Source organism: Nicotiana attenuata, unplaced genomic scaffold (assembly GCF_001879085.1).
Source record: "Nicotiana attenuata strain UT unplaced genomic scaffold, NIATTr2, whole genome shotgun sequence".
NCBI classification, from domain to species: Eukaryota; Viridiplantae; Streptophyta; class Magnoliopsida; order Solanales; family Solanaceae; genus Nicotiana; species Nicotiana attenuata.
Genome location: NW_017671530.1, coordinates 8,389 through 28,543, shown reverse-complemented (window position 1 = coordinate 28,543; position 20,155 = coordinate 8,389).

The following is a 20,155-nucleotide window of genomic DNA, read 5'->3' as shown; positions in this document are numbered from 1 at the left end:
TCTTATTTAGTTTGTGGCATTTACACAAATTGCCGATTTTATTATTCATCAATTTTAAGATCTTTTCAAAATCAACCATTTGAATTTAAGTTCAATTCTGTCGATGGCCAGTTTAATTTTGCCAATAAGAAACTATTCCCTTTTACAAAGTTCAAGGGAAACTATTTCCTTAACATTTTTCAGCAATATTTGGCCATAAGAAACTATTCCCTTTTACAAAGTTTAAGTTCAATTCATCTTAAAAATGGTCGTTGGAGCGTTCTTCTGGGCATATGTCCAACTAAAGGTTATACTTAGCTCGTGACATTTTAGTATATGGAATATATTATCACGTGTTATTTTCCAACTATGTATAAAAAAATATTAAATTATGCAATTATATTGTCGCACTAGATTAATTAACCTAAGTTTGATCGATTAGTCGTAATTAACGGGTCATATAGGGTGCCTTAATAACCTTCCCTATAGGATTAATTAGAACCCTTATCTAAAATTTCTAAGGTTAAGCAGACCGTAAAAATAGAGTTAACTTTAAGCACTACTTAGTTAAAATTGGTGTCCTAATTCACTATTAAAATAATTAGGTGGCGACTCTCTTTAATTAATTAAACTTCTAGAATTACCAATATGTTATACTCTAGTTTGACCCGTGTTAAAATGGGGTATAACACAATCTTTTACCTCCTTTATACTGGAGTACAGAATCCATAGTCATACAAAATTACTGCAAGTCTCAGTACCATCCAATGTAATTGATTGATTCTAGTGGCATACAGATCCGAAAAATTTTCAATTGCTACATATACATTTCTAAGTCCATAAGAATTCTTTCAAGAGCCATCTACTCTGCTCAAATCTAAATTGCACTGCCCAAATAAGCCAAATGACACATGTCCCATTAGCACAACAATACTCAAGGGAGTAACCCCACCTTAATGCAACCATATAAGTTCCTGCTCCATGTACACTACATCCTTCACCAATAACAACTCAAGTCATTGCGTGATTCTCATACGCCCATAAAGCATAACATAACCTTTATTGAAATTTCCTTTACTCGAGCCATCCTCGGTCTCAACCTCCGTAAGCCATAACTGATTCACTCGTACGCCTCAAACTGGAACCAACATAGCATATAACCGTACAATCAACTAATCAATAGCAGACTCCCCCACTTGGCTCAAATCCATAGATCGAAACACACAATAACTCATAATGCATATACTCTATTACTGCCATAATACCATAGTAAGATTAAACTCAATCCTTTATAATCTCGTGAAACACAAACCATCTAGTACTTTAAATCTTCTGCAAATCTCGCATTCACCCTCGTAACAGTCAAGCCCACTCTCTTAGACGACCCAAATTCAAATTGCAACACATATATTTCACTAGTAACAGAGATCTTCCAATAAACGACATAAAGGATCACGCAAACATCAGAACACTCCGCAGGAGATAACCCACATGTTTCACCTCAAACTAACATCTCTTTATACCCTTCCACCATCATAAATATTACGCAGTCATTTAATCTTCCTGAGTCTGAACTCATATCACAACGTGAAATCTACTTCACTTCCCAACTAGGCAACATGAAAAGGTCCTTCAACATGCCCACAACTCGGGTTGCACATCAAATCACGATGGGAATCAAGCACCGGATAGTTCTTACTACCCCCAAGCAGACCCTTCTTGTCTCGTTCAATTCATATGAACACACCTCGTAGTCACATCACACTCATCACGTAACTATCCAGTCATCACTTCCCTTAATAGGGACACTATCGAACATATAAATCCAGAAACACGCGCTCGCGTAATCAATAGCTCAGGGCTCAAGCTACAGGCAAGGCTCGGCCTCAAGTCCTCCAGACAGGCCCAACACCAACACACATAAATCACCTCTCGTCCTCCGGTCAAGGAATCACAATCCGTCAGTGCACAACTGATACCGAGCGCTCATGCGCGCATACGAAAGCGTGGAAGGAATTTCGAGAGTTATATTTCAAGATGAATCAAGGATGCACGATAAGAATTCAAGAATGTGGGATTTCCTAAAGGTTCTGCAGCCTCCCGAGAATAAGTACAGACGTTTCAGTACCGATCTGCAAGACTCTACTAAACTTGCTCATGACTCGTGAGACCTATGTAACCTAGGCTCTGATACCAACTTGTCACGATCCTAAACCCGGACCCGGTCGTGATGGCGCCTCTCGTGAAGACAAGGCCAACCGACACTTACCCATTTCAGTTTTAAGCAGTTAACAATGAGGATTAAGTCTAAAACATGATAAATAATCCAACATTTAAGCAGTCAACAGTACAAATATGCGGAAGAACAACCCAACACAACCCGAAACCGGGGTGTCACTAATCATGAGCATCTATCAATCCTAACACAAGTCTGAAAAGTCTATAACCTATTACAAATGTCTGATAAAGAGGTGGAAATGAGATAAAGGGGGAGAAACACGGGACTGCGGACGCCAAGCAGCTACCTCGTGGACTCCGAAGTCTGGCGGGAGCTCTCAACTCGCGCTAGCAGGATCAACAACACCTGAATCTGCACACGGGGTGCAGGCAGTAAAGTGAGTACTCCAACTCAGTGAGTAATAATCATAAATAAAGACTGAAAGCAAGAAATCACGTAAGGCACATTATAGGCTATAGTGACGCAGTACAGATATGTAGAAAATCATTTCAGTTCAGTTTAAACTTCATAAAAGCCTTTTTAACAATTAAGCAAGCAAAAGACAGGCAAACAAGAAAGATAAACACATAAAAGATTGCCCCTCGAGCACAGTGTCAACAAATTCGCCCCTCGGGCAACATCTCAGAAACAATACCAGCCCCTCGGGCTATAACTCAGATCACTATGGGTACCCGCGCTCACTGGGGGTGTGTAGACTTCTAGAGGGGCCCCTTACGGCCCAAGCTCAATATCAAGCCATCTCGTGGCATCATCCCTAGGCTCTCGGCCTCATATCAACAAGCCACCTCGTGGCGTACATATCTCAGGCCCTCGGCCTCATAATCATAATCAAATATTTCCTCACAACGTAGGCCCTCGACCTTACTCAGACAAAATAATCCTCACAAGCCACTCAGGCAATAGTAAAACATGGTTCTCAGCCCAAAATATCGTTTAAATATCATTTAAGTGTTAAAACAGAGTAAACATGGCTAAGTTATGAAAACAGTGTAATATAGCATGACTGAGTTCAAGTATAAAGTCAAAACAGTGAGGAAATATTAATAGAAGTCCCCTAAGGGTTCAAATAGTTGGCACGAGGCCCAAATATGGTGTTCAGCCCAAAACATGATGATAGCAAACAATTTTCAGTCAAACGCGCGGTAAAGCAATGATTCGAGATGGACTAAGTCACAATCCCCAACAGTGCACGACTCCACGCTCATTATCTAGCGTGTGCATCACCTCAATATAGCACAACGATATGCAATCCGGGGTTTCATACCCTCAGGACAACATTTACAATAATTACTCACCTCAATCCGAGCAAAATCCTACTCCGAAATGCCTTTGCCCCTTGAATCGGCCTCCAATCGACCCGAATCTACCCACAGTTAATTCAATTTAGTCAATACTAATTATAGGAATTAATTCCATATGAAAATACTAATTTTCTATCAAAATCCGAAATTTAACTCAAAATTGCCCGTGGGGCCCACGTCTCGAAATCCGATGAAACCTACCCACAGTTAATTCAATTTAGTCAATACTAATTATAGGAATTAATTCCATATGAAAATACTAATTTTCTATCAAAATCCGAAATTTAACTCAAAATTGCCCGTGGGGCCCACGTCTCGAAATCCGATGAAACTCACAAAATCCGACAACCCATTCAACCACGATCTAACCATACCAAAATTACTAAATTTCGATAACATCTCGACCCTAAAATCCTCAAATATATCCAAGAGGGTTTCCAAACTTTTCCAACTTAAAATCACCAATTAAATGTTAAAAACAACGATGGATTCGAGTAATCTATCAAAAATTGTGTTAAGAACACTTACCCCGTTGTTTTCTCTAAAAATTCCTCGAAAAATCGCCCCACCTGAGCTTCCTTGGTCCAAAAATGGAAGAATGGGACGAATTTGGACTTTATTCTGCTGCCCAGGGGTTTGTTCATCGCGTTCGCGACCCTTCTCGCGTTCGCGTTGAGCAAATTCCTCATCAACGATTTCCAAATTCATTCCAGATAGCCTTTAGTATAATTGACATAACTTTTTGCACACAACTCCAAATGATAAATGGTTTGATGTTCTGAAAACTAGACACCAAGGGCTATAATTTCATAGGTTGATGATTTCCTGAGTCATAAAAATATTGCGAGATATAAGCTTTTAAAGTCAGCCCTATGCAGCAAAGATTTTCAAACTCTCCCTGGACATCCTGTAGTGTAACTACCATAACTTTTTGTACATAAATCGAAATGCCAATTAATTTACCTTTCTGAAAACTAGACTCAAAGGAATACAACTTTCATGTTTGGATCATCTCCAAATTCCTTATAGATTGTGAGATATGAGCCTCCGAAGTCAGACCTGAGCAACCAAGATTTCCTTCTTCGCGAACGCGAAGAACAAACTTCCAGAGGCCATATCAGAAAATCAGCATCCAAAGTAGCCCAAAATGATCCGAAACACACCCGAAACTCACCCGAGGCCCTCAGGACCTCAACCAACCATGCCAACATATCTCATAACATCATTCAAACTTGTTCCAACCTTCGGAACACTCAAAACAACATCAAAACACCAAATTCACATCGGATTCAACCCTAAGAACTCCAAAAACTTCCAAATTTCATTTTCGATCAAAAAGTCTATCAAACCTCGTCCGAATGACCTGAAATTTTGCACACACGTCACAAATAACAAAACGGACCTACTCCAACTTCCGGAATTCCATTCCGACCCCTATATCAAAATCTCTCACCTATCAATCGGAAATCGCCAAAATTCCAATTTCGCCAATTCAAGCCTAAATCTACTCCGGACCTCCAAAACACATTCCGATCACGCTCCTAAGTCCCAAATCACCTAACGAAGCTAACCAAATCATAAAAATTTCCATCCGAGATCATATACTAACAAGTCAAAACTTGGTCAACCTTTCAAATTTTAAGCTTCAAACTGAGAACTGTTCTTCCAAATTTATTCTGATTATCCTGAAAACCAAAACTGACGATTTACATAAGTCATAATACATCACACGGGGCTAGTCATGCCCGAGAACTGGCGAGCGAAGTGCAAAAGCTCAAAACGACCGGTCGGGTCGTTACAACCCTTCCACTACAAGCACCTTCTTCCCTAACTATAGATTCAACTCTTTGCCCGATTTTTAACAAGTTTTAACATCCACCACAAATTCTTGTACAAATTTCAAATTCAATCTCAAACCCAAAGCTTCAAACTTGTTAATGGTGTTTTTTGGATTCTATCAAAATTAATCACCTAAGTAAAATTTTATTCAACAATAATCACGAATCCAACTAATTTTCTAGGTCATGGACACCAAAATCAACAAGACCCGATTAAATTTTCATGTTTTTTCAAAAGGTCAATAATAGTGATTTTTATAAGATTCAATAGCTCCTCTTTTCTTTTTCTTTTTCTTTTTAGTCATGTGGGTTGGAGAGACAAAACTAGGATGGAGGTTGGGGAAGAAGACGAAACGGGCGCGGGGGGAGGGGAGGGTGGAGGAGGAGGAAATGCTGGGGTTAGGAAGAAGACATGAGTTATATTTTTTCTTTAATTTGAAAAGAAAATAGTTAAAAAGGGAAAAAATAAAAAAATAAACTTAATTTCAGATGAATTTTGTAGTTTTCACGCGCCTCTTTTATGTGTAATTCACGCGTGTGACACATGGCAAAAGAGGTGTGTAATTGACACACTTTTAAAAGTTTTGGTGTGTAATATTACTCCTGTATTTAACAGGTGTATAAGAGGGATTTGAGTACAAGATCGATGGGTAAAGTATGTATTCTGCCTATAATAAAAGGTATACTTAAAACTTTTTTCATAGTACAAGGATATATTTGGCCCTTTCCCGAATTTTAATTTCACTCAAAATCATCACTGTCCTATAGACGGTGTTAAAAGTTGGCACTACGATTAGTGGCTATTCGCTTGAGATAGTTCAGTAAAAATGTTCTTACCGTGGTAGTAATACATTTAGACAGTTGCCAAGTACCGGTTTTAATTATGAGCCAAAAAAATGATTTCAAATGTCAGACTTAGCGGGTCTTTGGCTAAGCTTAAAAGCTGATCGAACTGGCTTATAAGTATTTTTTGGCTTATCTTTGCGTTTGATAAACACCCAAAGTGCTTATAAGTGTATGACTTTTCAGCTTATAAGCACTTTTAGTTTAACCGAGATTTTTACTAGTTTATCCTTAACAATATTTTTTAATTCACAAAATTTATTTTTCAAAATAAATTATTTAACTTTTTCTTCATTCTATATTCGTTGTTTATTTTTTTCTTCATAAAAAAACTTTTTAATTTATAATACGTTGTAAAAAATTTTAAGGGTATTTTAGTTATTTTAATAATAGAAAAATGATAGAACAACTTATTATTATTTTTCTACCAAACATATCAACTGTTTATTATCAGATTCAGCACGTCTAAATACTTATTTAAAAAATAAGCTTTAATACTTAAAAATTATTTTCTGCGCGCACTGCTAAAATTGTTCCTTATATTTTGGGCTAGGTATAAACAAAAGACGGAACAATAACATCACTGGCCTTCTTCCCAGTCCCTCATAATCGTTGGCAGGCCAATCACTGTTGTAGTTTCCCTTCCCTGACGTAGCTAGATTTTATAAGATTGAATTGTTAACCAGGCGACAGAGATTTCAATAGGGGTGGCAAAATAGTTAAAAGAAAACGGTTAACCATCCATATTATTCATTAAAAAATTGATTGGATAATGAAATTTTTAAAAACAGATCAAATTTAGAAAATGGATAACCAATGGGTCTAACTTTTACATTTGTAAAGTCTTAAATTGGGGGTTCCTCAAGTTAGGAAGACTAAGAATTCTCCCAAAAGTGATCATATGCAGGAAGTCATGAATAATATGGGCCGGGTAACCAATTTTTATCCGTATTAAATATGGGTTGGGTCGGATAATTTATCCTTTTTCATTACCCGTTTTCAATCCGAACCATATCCGATCCGACCCGCCCGTTTGTCACTCCTAGTTTTAGGTATCCCTTTGATTTCCCTGTTAAGTGGACTAATGGTGCTTAACTTTCGCAAAGTTAGGAACAATAAGTACTCAAGGTGATATATAAAAGACAAAGTTATATCTTGCCCCAAATATAAGGGATAATTTTAGCTAAAAACTTTTTAAAATTTTGAAGTTGTGTTGAAAAATAATTTTTTAAAGTTGATTTGTGTTTGGATATGCATTTTATTTAAAAAAATTCTTGAAGTTTTATGAGTAGAAGAAAATATTTCGCCCAAAAAATGCTCTAAACCAGTTCTCGGTAACTTGAAATTTTTTAAATGTAATCATATTTCATAAACAAATAATATTTTTAAAATAAATTTTAAAAAATAAAGCCAAAATTCTATTGCTAAATGGGAGCTTATTAATCATAATAGATCTCATGATTACTAGCAAATAAAAGAAAAATAATTACTAGCAATAGAGGAGATTCCATCCAAAAGTTTAATCACATCTTCAAAGGTATCTCTTGTTGGGCTTAAACGGCCCAATGACACTCTTAACATGGTATGATATTGTCCGCTTTGGGCCAAGCCCGCAGGGTTTTTCCCAAAAGGCCTCACACCATTAAGAGATACCTACACTTATATGTAGACTCCCAATCTTTTCAGCTACCAATGTGGTACTTTGTTCGCACACCCAACATCTCTTTCTTTCTGCTTCTGCTGTGTGTGTGTGTGTTTTTTTTTTTTAACCAGCTGTTGTGCTTTTGAAATCCTTTTTATCAAATTAAATTCATCACATTATTCGTCTTGAAACTGCGTGATATATTTAATTTGTATATGATGAAGGCAGAATTTGTTGAATTTTGAGATGTAATCGAGTCGCTTAGATGGTGGTAATGAGTTTAAAGGGTCAGCTCGGTGAACTAAGCTCCCGCTATGCGCGGGGTCCGAGAAAGGGCATGATCACAAGGGTCTATTGTACACAGTCTTATCCTATATTTTTACAAGAGGTTGTTTCCAAGAAGGTCACGGATTCAAGCCGTGCTAATATATACGTGTACTAGATGATTTGTAGAACTTATAAGTCTGCTTCTGCTGTGTCTGTTTAATGCACCAGCTACCTCGTATTCTGCTTTATTGTGCTTTATTTATATATGTTGCTAAGCAGCCACAACTTGTTTTAATTAATTGCAGTGTCAAATAATACTATAGAGCAGATGGATATTGTTGATCAGGTTAGTTCTGATTTTAGGGTGGTTTTACTTAAATTCTTTGACATTTTCCCTGGCAGGTTAAAGATAATATTTTTCAAGGAAAGAGTAGCTAACAACGCTTTATTGGTTTTTTTAATTTTGTGATTGAAAAGAAGAGAGTTATGCTCTAGTAATGCTTACTGGAATCTAACATTCATCAAAACTCTCTTCTTTAAAACTCCACAAGTATTCTTACCACAATTGTTGCAATGATTGGGCAGTCTATGAAAATCTGTTTTGAACTCTAGTTGCTAGAGCTTTCTTTTTTAATTGGTTTTCATATTATTATTGTGAGCCCGAATGATTTAACATCTTCGACTAGTGAACTACTAAAGCACTTTCCTTGTCCTATATAGGCCATGCAAATACAATTCGAGGAGGACATAGTTCTCGCCAGGTTACCCGTGCGGTATCTCTTTCAATTCACATGCGTTTCGAAATTGTGGAAGGCATCAATCTCTGATCCATACTTTATGAAGAAGCATCTCAATCATGCCAAGAATGACCGAAGTTCTCAAAAACTTCTGGTTAGCCCAAGGTGCAGGTATAAGGATCATATATATTTGTAGCTTCTATTCTTCTTCTTTATCGTCACTTCAAGTTGTTGTGGATGAACAAACACTTTATTGGCCTTCAAACGACAAACCAGTGTGTTCTGTAATCTACTGTTGTTGTGATGGGTTGGTTCTTCTGGGAACTATTGATGACCTCGGCTGTGGAACCCCCCCTCCACAAGAGAATCAATAGAACTTCCCCGTCCAGAATTTCCATTTATTGACTATGTATGCGGGATTGGATATGATTCTACTAGTGACGACTATAAGATCATTGCGATTAACCTAGAAGCGCGCATCCAACGGGATGTATCTGTTGAAATTCTCGCGCTAAAACGTGGTTCTTGGAGAAAAATTTGTAAATATCCTATTGGTATCCACCGTGTATCGGGTGGTATGGATTCTTTGGCATTTTTACATGGAGCATTTCATTGGGTTAGTTTATCACGATGTTCTACTATCATTTCACTTAATATTTCAAGTGAGGTGTACGGAGAGATACCCTTAATAGAGCGAATGTGCAATACATACAACGCCAAGTTCATCGACCAGGGCGTTTCAGTATTGGGAGGAATGCTTTGTTTTTATTCTACATATTACAGATGTAGTAGGTACGTCACTTTTAAGTTGTGGGTAATGAAAGACTATGGTGTCAAGGAATCTTGGACTGAATTGCATACAATACAAGGCTATGACCTTTTTTTTTCAGCCAGGCCGCTTTATATGTTCACTTGAGAATGACCGCTCCTTTGCAACAGCTTATTTGAAATTCATGCTTTCCCACTGCTAATGTATTTATACTCTTCAGGTAACCGAGATATCCCTGAGGGCAAATGATGCACGATTCAAAACTCGGTGGAGTAATGGGTCAGCTCCACAACCCTTCTCCGCCTAGAACTTTTTGGTAAGTGTATTATATTTAACTAATGAATTTCATAAGGTGGCCCAATGAAAGCATGCTCTGTACGCTACATAATTCTAGCTAACCGTCCAAGAAATTATGGAATTCCAAACTAAATAAACTGCAACCAAGGAAAAAAAAAACAATTAATTTGCACAACTTCGTGAAAACTTGTGAGGAAGTGTTCGCCATAAATATCTCAGGAACACATAGATACCCTATGAAATTTTATTTGAAATGACCCACAATGGTCTGAAATATTTCCGGTTTTTATAATGCGGATATTTTCCTTGGAGGCCAGAAAGAAATTAATTGTAACCAATATCAGCAACAAAGATCTCTGGCAAAAAGATGGGAGAAAATATAAGGAAACATTTAGGAAAATACTCCATGAAGAAACATGTTTTAGCTCGTAACACTGAAGTCATTTGATTGATTCTTCACCTTCAACAGCAAATTTTGTTCCACGTTAAATTTTTTAAGGATATCAAATGAAAAAACAGAAGCAAAACCATTAAGGTTCAACATTTGGATTAAACTCTTTTATAGAGTTCCGATCACTCAAAATGTGCTTCCAGATGTAAGATTCATCCAATCCAAAGTGTTGGCCATGTAATTGTCAACTGAGTACTTTATCTCAATCACTCTTTAATATTTTAGCAGAATACTATCAAGTAATATATAGTTGCAATTTGCACTACATGGTAACAATTTCTCTCAGATTTTTCTAAACTAAACTGACTTCTAGTGGTTTTGAACTTTTTCTCTTGCAGATAAACATCACAATTAGAATCCATTCATACTCGTCATCTATTTCAGTTCTCCAGTTACTGGTTGATGCAAATAGGAGGTCCGTTAGTCTATGCAATGACAACATCAATGTGACGACCCAACCCGTCATCTCATGTATTACAACCCCGTTTTCCCCATTTATTGCTCTTTCATGTATTATTATCGGCAACGGGTGAGTTAGAGTTAAATTGAATTGATTTGGATAGGAAATGAGACACTTAGTCTCTTTAAGGAAGGTTTGGTTTGGAAAAGTCAACCGAACGTTGACTTATTAGTTAGAAAGCTCGGATGTGAATTCTGGTGTTTTGGTTAGCTTCGGGAGGTGATTTGTGACTTAGGAGTGCGATCGGAAGTGATTTTGGAGGTTCGGTGTAGAATTAGGCTTGAATTGGCAAAGTTGGCATTTTGGCGAATTCCGGTGGATAGGTGAGATTTTGATCCGAGGGTCGGAATGGAATTTCGAGAGTTGCAGTAGCTCCGTTAGGTGATTTTGGATATGTGTGCAAAATTTCAGGTCATTCGGAGGTGTTTTGGTCGGGTTTTTGATCGAATGCGTAATTCGGAAGTTTTTAAGAAACTTAGGCTTGAATCCGATGTGATTTGATGGTTTTAACGTTGTTTAATGTGTTTTAAAGATTGGAACAAGTTTGAATGATGTTATGGGATATGTTGGTGCCTTTGGTCGAGGTCCCGGGGGCCTCGGGATGATTTCGGATGGCTAACGGGGAGTTTTTGGAATTTCACACAGCTGAAGGCATGCTGTTTCTGGTATTCTCGCTTCTGCGGGTCTTGGATCGCAGAAGCGGAGCCGCTTAAGCGGAGCGGTGATCGCAGAAGCGGCGAGGAGATGGAAGGCAGGATCCGCATAAGCGAAGAAGCGGACCGCAGAAGCGGTACCGCTGGTGCGAAAGTAGAACCGCAGAAGCGGGTTTTTGGAAGTTTAATGAAGACCGCAAAAGCGGAAATTTGGCCGTAGAAGCGGTCCCGCATAAGCGAAAGCGGGACCGCAGAAGCGAAAACTGGACTGTTCAGAAGGGTTTAAAATATCATATTTCATCCGCGAACAAGAGGTAGTTTCCACCATTTTTAAGCGACTTGGAGAGCTTTGGGCGAGGATTTTCGAGGGTTTTGACTGAGAATCAATTGGAGGTAAGTCTCTTGGCCTAATTACCCGAGTTTATGGTAAATTTATCATAGAAATCAGTAGAATTTCATCAAAAACGGGTCAAGCTAGGGCTTGGAAAGCTGTGATGTAAAAACGGATTTTGAAAGGGCATTTGAACTCCGATTTTGGTAAAATTGGTATGTGTAGACTCGTGGCGAGACGAGGAATCCAGTGATGTAAAATTTGTAATTTTTCGAGGAGTGAGCCCGGGGCTCGGGTTTTGCCAACTTCGTGAATTTTGGTGTTTTTCGAGTCTTTTCGATTAGGTTATGTTTCTTTAGCCTATTGTAATGTATTCGTTGTGGTTTTAATCAGATTCGGCGTGCGGAGAGGTTGATTCGAAAGGCAAAGGCATAGCGAGCTAGACTTGTGGCCGGCTTGAGGTGAGCAATAGATGTAGATGATGACCTGAGGGTTTGAAACCCCGGTATATCACATTGTGACGCTATATTGAGGCGAGACACGTACTCTATGACGAGTGCGGGGTCGATTGTGACTAGGGATTTGACCTAGTCCGTTCCGATTGATGTTTGTACTGTGTTCTTGACTAGAAATTGTTTGGTGATCATCCTACTTGGATTTTATGAATATGTTTGGGGTTTTGTGCCCATCATTTGCATCCTTCAGGAACCCTTATCACTGTTTCCATAATGCTTAGCATATTTCATGATATCAGTCCTGAGTTAGACACTGTCTCGAAATGACTAGTATATAAATAAAGGTTAAACATTTAGCTCTAAAATTCCTAATAATTGAAACTAAAATGAATAATTTGACTGTGCCCGAGTGGCTTGCATGCATATGCATATCTGGACTGAGTGTGGATCGGGCTGCACGCCGCAGCGAATGTTACTATGATATTGCGCTTGGGCTGTAGGAGCCCCTCCGGAGTTTGAACCCCCACAGTGAGCGCGGGTACCCAAATGGATCGGGTTGCGCGCCGCAGCGGTCATGTGCATTGCATTGCATTCATGCATTTTATATCTGTTGGCCTTAATTGTCATTGTTTGCTATTGTTTTATCGTTTAACGTGCTGAATCGCTGATTATAGCTTTATATCGTAATATTTCGGGATTTCTTACTTTCAGCCATTATATATGTTTATTACTCACTGAGTTGGAAGTACTCACTTTACTCCCTGCACCATGTGTGCAGATTCAGGTGCTCCGGAGACTTAGTGGAGCCGTTTGCTGTTTTCGTGAAGTTTATTTTCAGGAGTTGTTGAGGTAGCTGCATGACGTCCGCAGGACCCGACTCCTCCCCTTTATTTTATTTGTCTTTCCCTATCCTAGACTTCTTTATTACTATGAATATATTACTCTGTTACATTTAGAGGCTCTAGACTCGTGACTCCAGATCTATTGGGGAGATGTTTGGATATTCGTTATTATTTTCCGTACTATGTTATTTAGATTCGGATTGGAACCTTGACATTTTGATATTTTAATCGTATTATTTGTTAACGGATTGCGTATTTGGGTTGAGAGTATTTAATTGGTCGGGCTTGCCTAGCATTTGTGTTGGGCGCCATCACGACCGGGATTGGGGTCGTGACAATCAATAGGATTAGATAATAAGGGAACATCTGGATAAAAGTTTATACGCTAGTAAATTTATCACGGAAAAATAGGAAGAGAACTTCAGTAGTCGCGCGTGTTAGGGAGCTGAGGCAGAATGTCAGAAAAAATGCGCGAAGTAATGCGCGAGCTCGTGCTAGTCACTCGGGAAAAGTGTCTTTTTTTACATTGGAGAAGGTATAATTGTTTGGGGCCAACCCTACTTGGTATATATACATGAGAGAACGTTTTTAGAGCAATTTTTGACCAAGGGACAAGCACAGAGCCGTCGTGGAGGCCGGGTTTCATCTTTTCTTTCTCCAAACTTAGTAATTTTTATGTTTCTTTGTATGATTTGTTGTTTTGCTACCATGTCTATGTGGAGCTAAACTTCACGTTCTAGGGTTGTGGTTCTTTCATGAATATTGTTATTCGGATATTGATTTTGATTTCTTAGTTTATAATATTGGTTTATTTATTTAATCCTGCACTTAATTATTTGATTGCTTGATCACCAATTGAATACTATCTACGAATCTAGAGTTGAACTCGAAAGTGGGAATTCTATATTGCATATAGGATTGAGTAGAGCAAGTTCTTGCACCTGGGCATCGGGGAACGGATTCGCGGTTAGGATAGACATATACCTAATTGCCTTGCTTGGTTAATTTACAGGAATTATAAATGCGTTCTTGTTGATTCTAACTCCATAGACATATAGGCGTTGGGTTAGCTTGAATAGGCGAGTAAGAACTCGACAGATTCTTATGAGCAATATTAACCCTGTCAACCAATAAACTCGATAAATTAGTTAGTCAATTCAATTGAAGAATACAATAGGAATGTTAGATAGCCCATAACCCTAGATCGTTTTCATTACGTTGATATCATAAAAATCTGCTCTTTCTCTATTCAAAGTTCATTATTTATTTTGATTATTTTAATTAGTTTAGAATCAAATACTTCTAGGTTTAATTCTTGTTTAGATAATTAGGATAGTCTAATTTAGTTAATAGTTAATCACAAGTCATCGTGGGAACGATACTCTACTCACTACTTTATTACTTGACGATCACGTGCACTTGCGTGAGTGCGTTTGGTCGCAACATTGGCCTTCGCGTTCGCGTGCCTGGGGCCGCGTTCGCGAAGAAGGAATTTGGGGTCCCTGAGAATTTGTGCTTCGGGTTTGGCCTCTCGCGTTCGCGGAAGGTCATTTTGTTGTTCTTCGCGTTCGCGTTTCAGTGGCCGCGTTCGCGTAGGTTCAGAGACCCAGGGCATCGCGTTCGCGTGTGGGACACCGGGTTCGCGAAGGGTAATTTTGGTCAGAGGAATACTTGCTCATCGCGAACGCGAGGGGGCCATCGCGTTCGCATAAAAGAAAATTAGAACTGGGCAGAATAGTTTTTAAAACATTTCCTCCGCGAGCTAGGTCATATTTTCCTCCATTGTTGGGCATTTTGAGAGCTATTTGGGAGTTGAAGAGGGTTTTGAAGAGGATTGATTGGAGGTAAGTTTTATGAACTAAAAACGTGATTTAGTTGTGAAATTAACCTAGAAATTCATGAAAACTTAGCAAAAAGGGGAAGAACTAGGGCTTGAAATTTGATATTTCAAATTGGGTTTTGATGGCCCATTTGAGCTCGGATTTGGGAGTTTTTGGTATGTATGGACTCGTGGCGAGATAAGGAACCCGTTGATGTAAAATTTTCTGATTTTGGAGAAGTGGGCCCGGGGCTCGGGTTTTGCTAATTTCGAGATTTTTGCTATTTTTCGATTGTTTTCGATTGGGTATTGTTCCATTGGCATATTGTGACATATTCGTTGTGGTTTTGGTCAGATTCGACGCGCGAGGAGGTCAATTTGAGAGGCAAGGGCATAGCGAGCTAGGATTTTGGCCGGCTTGAGGTGAGTAATAGATGTAAATGAAGTCATGAGGGTTTGAAACCCCGGGTTTGCACATCGTAGTGCTATATTGAGGTGACTTGCACGCCGGATAGCGAGCGTGGGGTAGAGCACCGTTGGGGATTGTGACTTGGTCCGTCCCGGTAGATGAATATACTGCGTATTTGACTGAGAATACTTATTATCGTTATAAGTTGAGCTGATTGCTATATTTGGGCTTCGTGCCAACTGATTGAATCTTTCAGGGATTGCTATTACTGGTTTCTTACCATTTTTACATACTATTGAACTCAGTTCTAGTAATTAATACTATTTTGCAAACTCAGCCACCTCTTCTCAAACTTGAAACTTAATTAATATTTTTAATGAAGTTTGGGCTGAATATTTCTATATATTGTGTCCGAGGGGATTATGTGATTCTGGAATGAGTATGGGATCGGGTTGCGTGCCGCGGCGGTACTGTATTGATATTGATATGAGGCTTAGGGCCTAATGGATGCCAAGGCCGAGGGCCTAATTGATGCCACGAGATGACTTATTATTGCGCTTGGGCCGTAAGGGGCCCTCCCGGAGTCTGCACACCCCCAGTGAGCGCAGTCGATGATAAATAAATGGAGCGGGATGCACGCCGCGCAGCGGGTACTAGAGAGTACCGGACTATGTGTTGCATTTCATATTTGACTGTCATTTACTTACTTATCTGTTGTATGTATTTTTCCATAATTGTTATTAGGTTTACTGACTTTATACTACTTGGTTTAAATGCAGTATTATATTAATTACTTTGTGCCTATTTAGGATTTCTTATTCCCAGCCTTATTTATGTTTATTACTCACTGGGTCGGAGTACTCACATTACTCCCTGCACCTTGCGTGCAGATCCAGGTACATCTGAGGCTGAGTGAGGACTTCTCTGTCGAGTAGCATATCCGGGAGTATCAAGGTAGCTACATGACGTCCGCAATCCCGATCTTACCTTCTATCTTATTGCTTTATTTCCGCATTTCTTTAGAACGATATTGTAGTAGTTGATATATCATGTATTAGAGGCTCAGACTCGTGACACCGGATTCTTCGGGCTGTGTAGTAGTATTGATATTTGGGATTTCCGCATGTTTTAACTCTATTTCAGAATTTCAGTATTATGACTTAGTAATTTATCTGTGTTAATTAATTCATGAACTGGATAAAAATGGTTAAGGTGATTTAAATGGTCGGCTTGCCTAGCAGATGTGTTGGCGCCATCACGACCGAGTTGGGGTCTGATAAGTTGGTATCAGACCCTAGGTTACTTGGTCTCACGAGTCATAGCCGGTTTAGAAGAGTCTCGTGGATCGGTATGGAGACGTCTGTACTTATCCTCGAGAGGCTACAGAACCTTTAGGAAAACTTCACATTCTTGAAATTCTTGTCGTGCGGCTTTGTTGAATTGAGAGCTAAACTTCTATGATTCTATTCTCTCACAGATGGTGAGGACACGAGCTACCGAACGTGGCGGACAAACCACCAGAACCACCTACTGAGGCCGCCAGAGGTCGTGGACGCGTCGTGGTTGTGGTAGAGGCAGAGCAGCCGGGGCAGCACCTGCTGATCCACCAATTGCCCCAGCTCAGGATCAGGCTCCAGCTGTGGGACACACCAGCAGCAACCTGTTCAAGCACCAGCTGTGCCTATCGTGATTCCGGGTCTTCAGGAGGCCTTAGCACAAATATTATCAGTTTGCACTGGCCTAGCTCAGGCAATTCAGCCACCACAGCAGCAGCAGCAGCTACTTCACAGGCTGGGGGAGGCATCAGACCCTCGCTGCTCGCACACCTGAGCAGTAGTGCAGGGACTATAGACACCAGAGGCACCTCCAGCTCAGCAGGTTCACCAGCTCAGGGCTTCGTGGTTCCAGCTATGCCAGACGATGAGCAGCGTCGTCTCGAGAGGTTTGGTAGGCCTCCAGCCTCTGATTTTCCGAGTCCGAGGAGCCCAGGGTTTTCTTGACAGGTGTTAGCGTATGCTCCGTACGGCAGGGATCCTTGAGTCGAGTGGTGTGGCATTTTACTACTTTCAGTTCACGAGGGCTGCTCTTACTTGGTGGGAGGACTTTGAGAGGCGTAGTCCTGTCGGGCAGCACCCCTGACTTGGCAGAGTTCTTCGCTCTTTTTTCTGGAGAAATATGTACCTCAAGTCCCGCAGAGAGGAGCTGCGTAGCAGTTTGAGTGGTTGACACAGGGGATATGACAAGTAACTCAGTATTGGGTGGCTAACGTTTGAGGAGGTGGTGGATATCGCTCGTGAGATCGAGTTAGTTTGCCGTAGAGAGCGAGAGGAGAGGGAAGGCCAAGAGGCCTCGTGGATCGGGACAGTTACAGTGGTGCTCCTTCGAGGGCCAGTTCCAGCATGGTAGAGGTCTTTTTCAGGCCTCTCAGTCGGCCTGTCCAGAGTATCGTGGGGATTTCAGGTCGTGGTCATCATGGGCTCCAGCAGGGTCAGTCTTCACTCAGCGCCCTCCCAGTTTCAGAGTTCATCTCATGCCCCATAAACTCAGGGTTCTTCTGCGCCGAGTGCATCTGCTAGTCACTCCGGTGCGAGGGGTTCCCTTCAGTCCCCATCTCCAGCACCGAGCAGTTGTTATGAGTGCGGAGAGTTTGGTCACTTGAGGAGGCAGTTGTCCTCGACTTCGTGCAGTCAGCATCAGTAGAGGGGTTAGCCCTCGACTTCTGCTCCAGTTACATTATCACCCCACCCACCAGCTAGGGGTGGAGATCGGGCAGCCAGGGGTTCCCAGAGGTGGAGGTCGATCAGGCTGTGGCAGGCTCGTTTCTATGCTATGTCGGGCAGGACAGATGCATTGCTTCAGACGCTGTCATTACAGGTATTATTTCAGTCTGCCATAAGAGACGCCTCAGCTATTATTTTGATCCCGGTTCCACTATTCATATGTGTCTTCATATTTTGCTCGTTATTTTGGGTATGCCTGGGAGTCCACTTCTTTACCTGTTCAGGTGTCTACCCCGGTGGGCGATACTGTTGTTGTGGACCGTGTGTACCGGTCATGTGTTGTGATTATTGGGGGTCTAGAGACCCGAGTTGATCTATTCTGTTGAGCATGGTGGAATTTGACGTTATTCTGGGCATGGATTGGTTATCTCGTGTCATGCTATTCTGGACTATCATGCTAAGACAGTCACTTTTTCTATGCCGGGTGTACCGCGGATCGAGTGGCGGTGGTGTGACTGATTATGTTCCTATAGAGTTATTTCCTTCGTGAAGGCCCAGCGTATGGTTTGGGAAGGGTTGTCTTTCCTATTTGCGTTAGTGAGGATGTTGAGCTGAGATCCTAGCATTGATTCTGCTCCATTTGTGAGGGATTTTTCCCGATGTATTTCCTGCAGACCTGTCGGGCATGCTGCCGGACAGGGAATATTGATTTTGGTATTGACCTGGTGACGGGCACTCAGCCCATCCTCTATTCCGCCATATCATATGGCACCAACGGAGTTGAAGATTTGAAGGAGCAGCTTTAGGAGCTCCTAGATAAGGGGTTCATTCGGCCTAGTGTGTCACTTGGGGTGCGCCAGTCCTATTTGTGAAGAAAAAGGATGGCACAATGAGAATGTGTATCGATTATAGGCAATTGAACAAAGTAACAGTGAAGAACAAGTACCCCTGCCTTCGCATCGATAATTTGTTTGACCAGCTTCAAGGAGCGAGGTGTTCTCCAAGATGATCTCCGTTCGGGTTATCACCAGTTGAAGATCAGGGATTCAGATATTCATAAGACGCTTTCAGGACTAGATATGGTCACTAATAAGTTTCTTGTCATATCTTTCGGGCTGACCAATGCCCCAGCAGCGTTCATGCAATCTGAATGACAATGTATTTTGGTCTTATCTGATTCATTTATCATAGTGTTCATGATGATATTCTGGTATAACTCGCGTAGTCATGAGGAGCAACGCGCAACATTTGCGAGTTGTATTGCAGAGATTGATGGAGGAGAGGCTCTATTGCAAATTCTCCAAGATTGAGTTTCTGGTCGGTTCAAGTGGCTTTCTTGGGACACGTGGTGTCCAGCGAGGGTATTCAAGGTTTACCCGAAGAAGATAGAGGCAGTGCAGAGTTGGCCTAGACCGTCCTCAGCCATAGAGATTCGTAGTTTTCTTGGGTTGGCAGGCTATTATCGCCGGTTTGTTCAGGGTTTTTCCTCTATTGCATCTGCCCTTGCAAACGTTGACTCAGAATGGTGTTTCATTTGTATGGTGGACGAGTGTGAGGAAGCTTTCAGAAAGCTCAGACAGCTTTGACCACAGCTTTAGTATTTTTTGGCCATCAGCTTCAGGTTTCTTATACGGTTATAGTTTGCGATGCCTTCGCGAGTTGGGATTGGTTGTGTTTTGATGCAGGAGGGTAAGAGTTTATTGCTTTATGCTTCCTCGTCAGTTGAAAGCCCCATGAGCAGAACTACCCGTTCATGATTCGGAGCTAGCTGCTATAGTTCAAGCATTGAAGAATTCTGGAGGCATTACTTGTATGGCGTATCTTGTGAGGTATTCACTGATCATCGCCAGTCTTACAGCATTTGTTCAAGCAAAAGGATCTTAATTTTGAGGCAGCAGAGATGGCTAGAGTTACTTAAGGATTATGATATCACCATTCTGTATCACCCGGGGAAGGCCAATGTAGTGGCCGATGCTTTGAGCCAAAAGGCGTGAGTATGGGGAGCTTGGCATACATTCCAGTTGAGAGAGCCATTTGCAGTTGATGTTCAGCCTTGGCCAACTGATTTGTTGAGACTAGATATTTCAGATCTCTTCTCTTGGG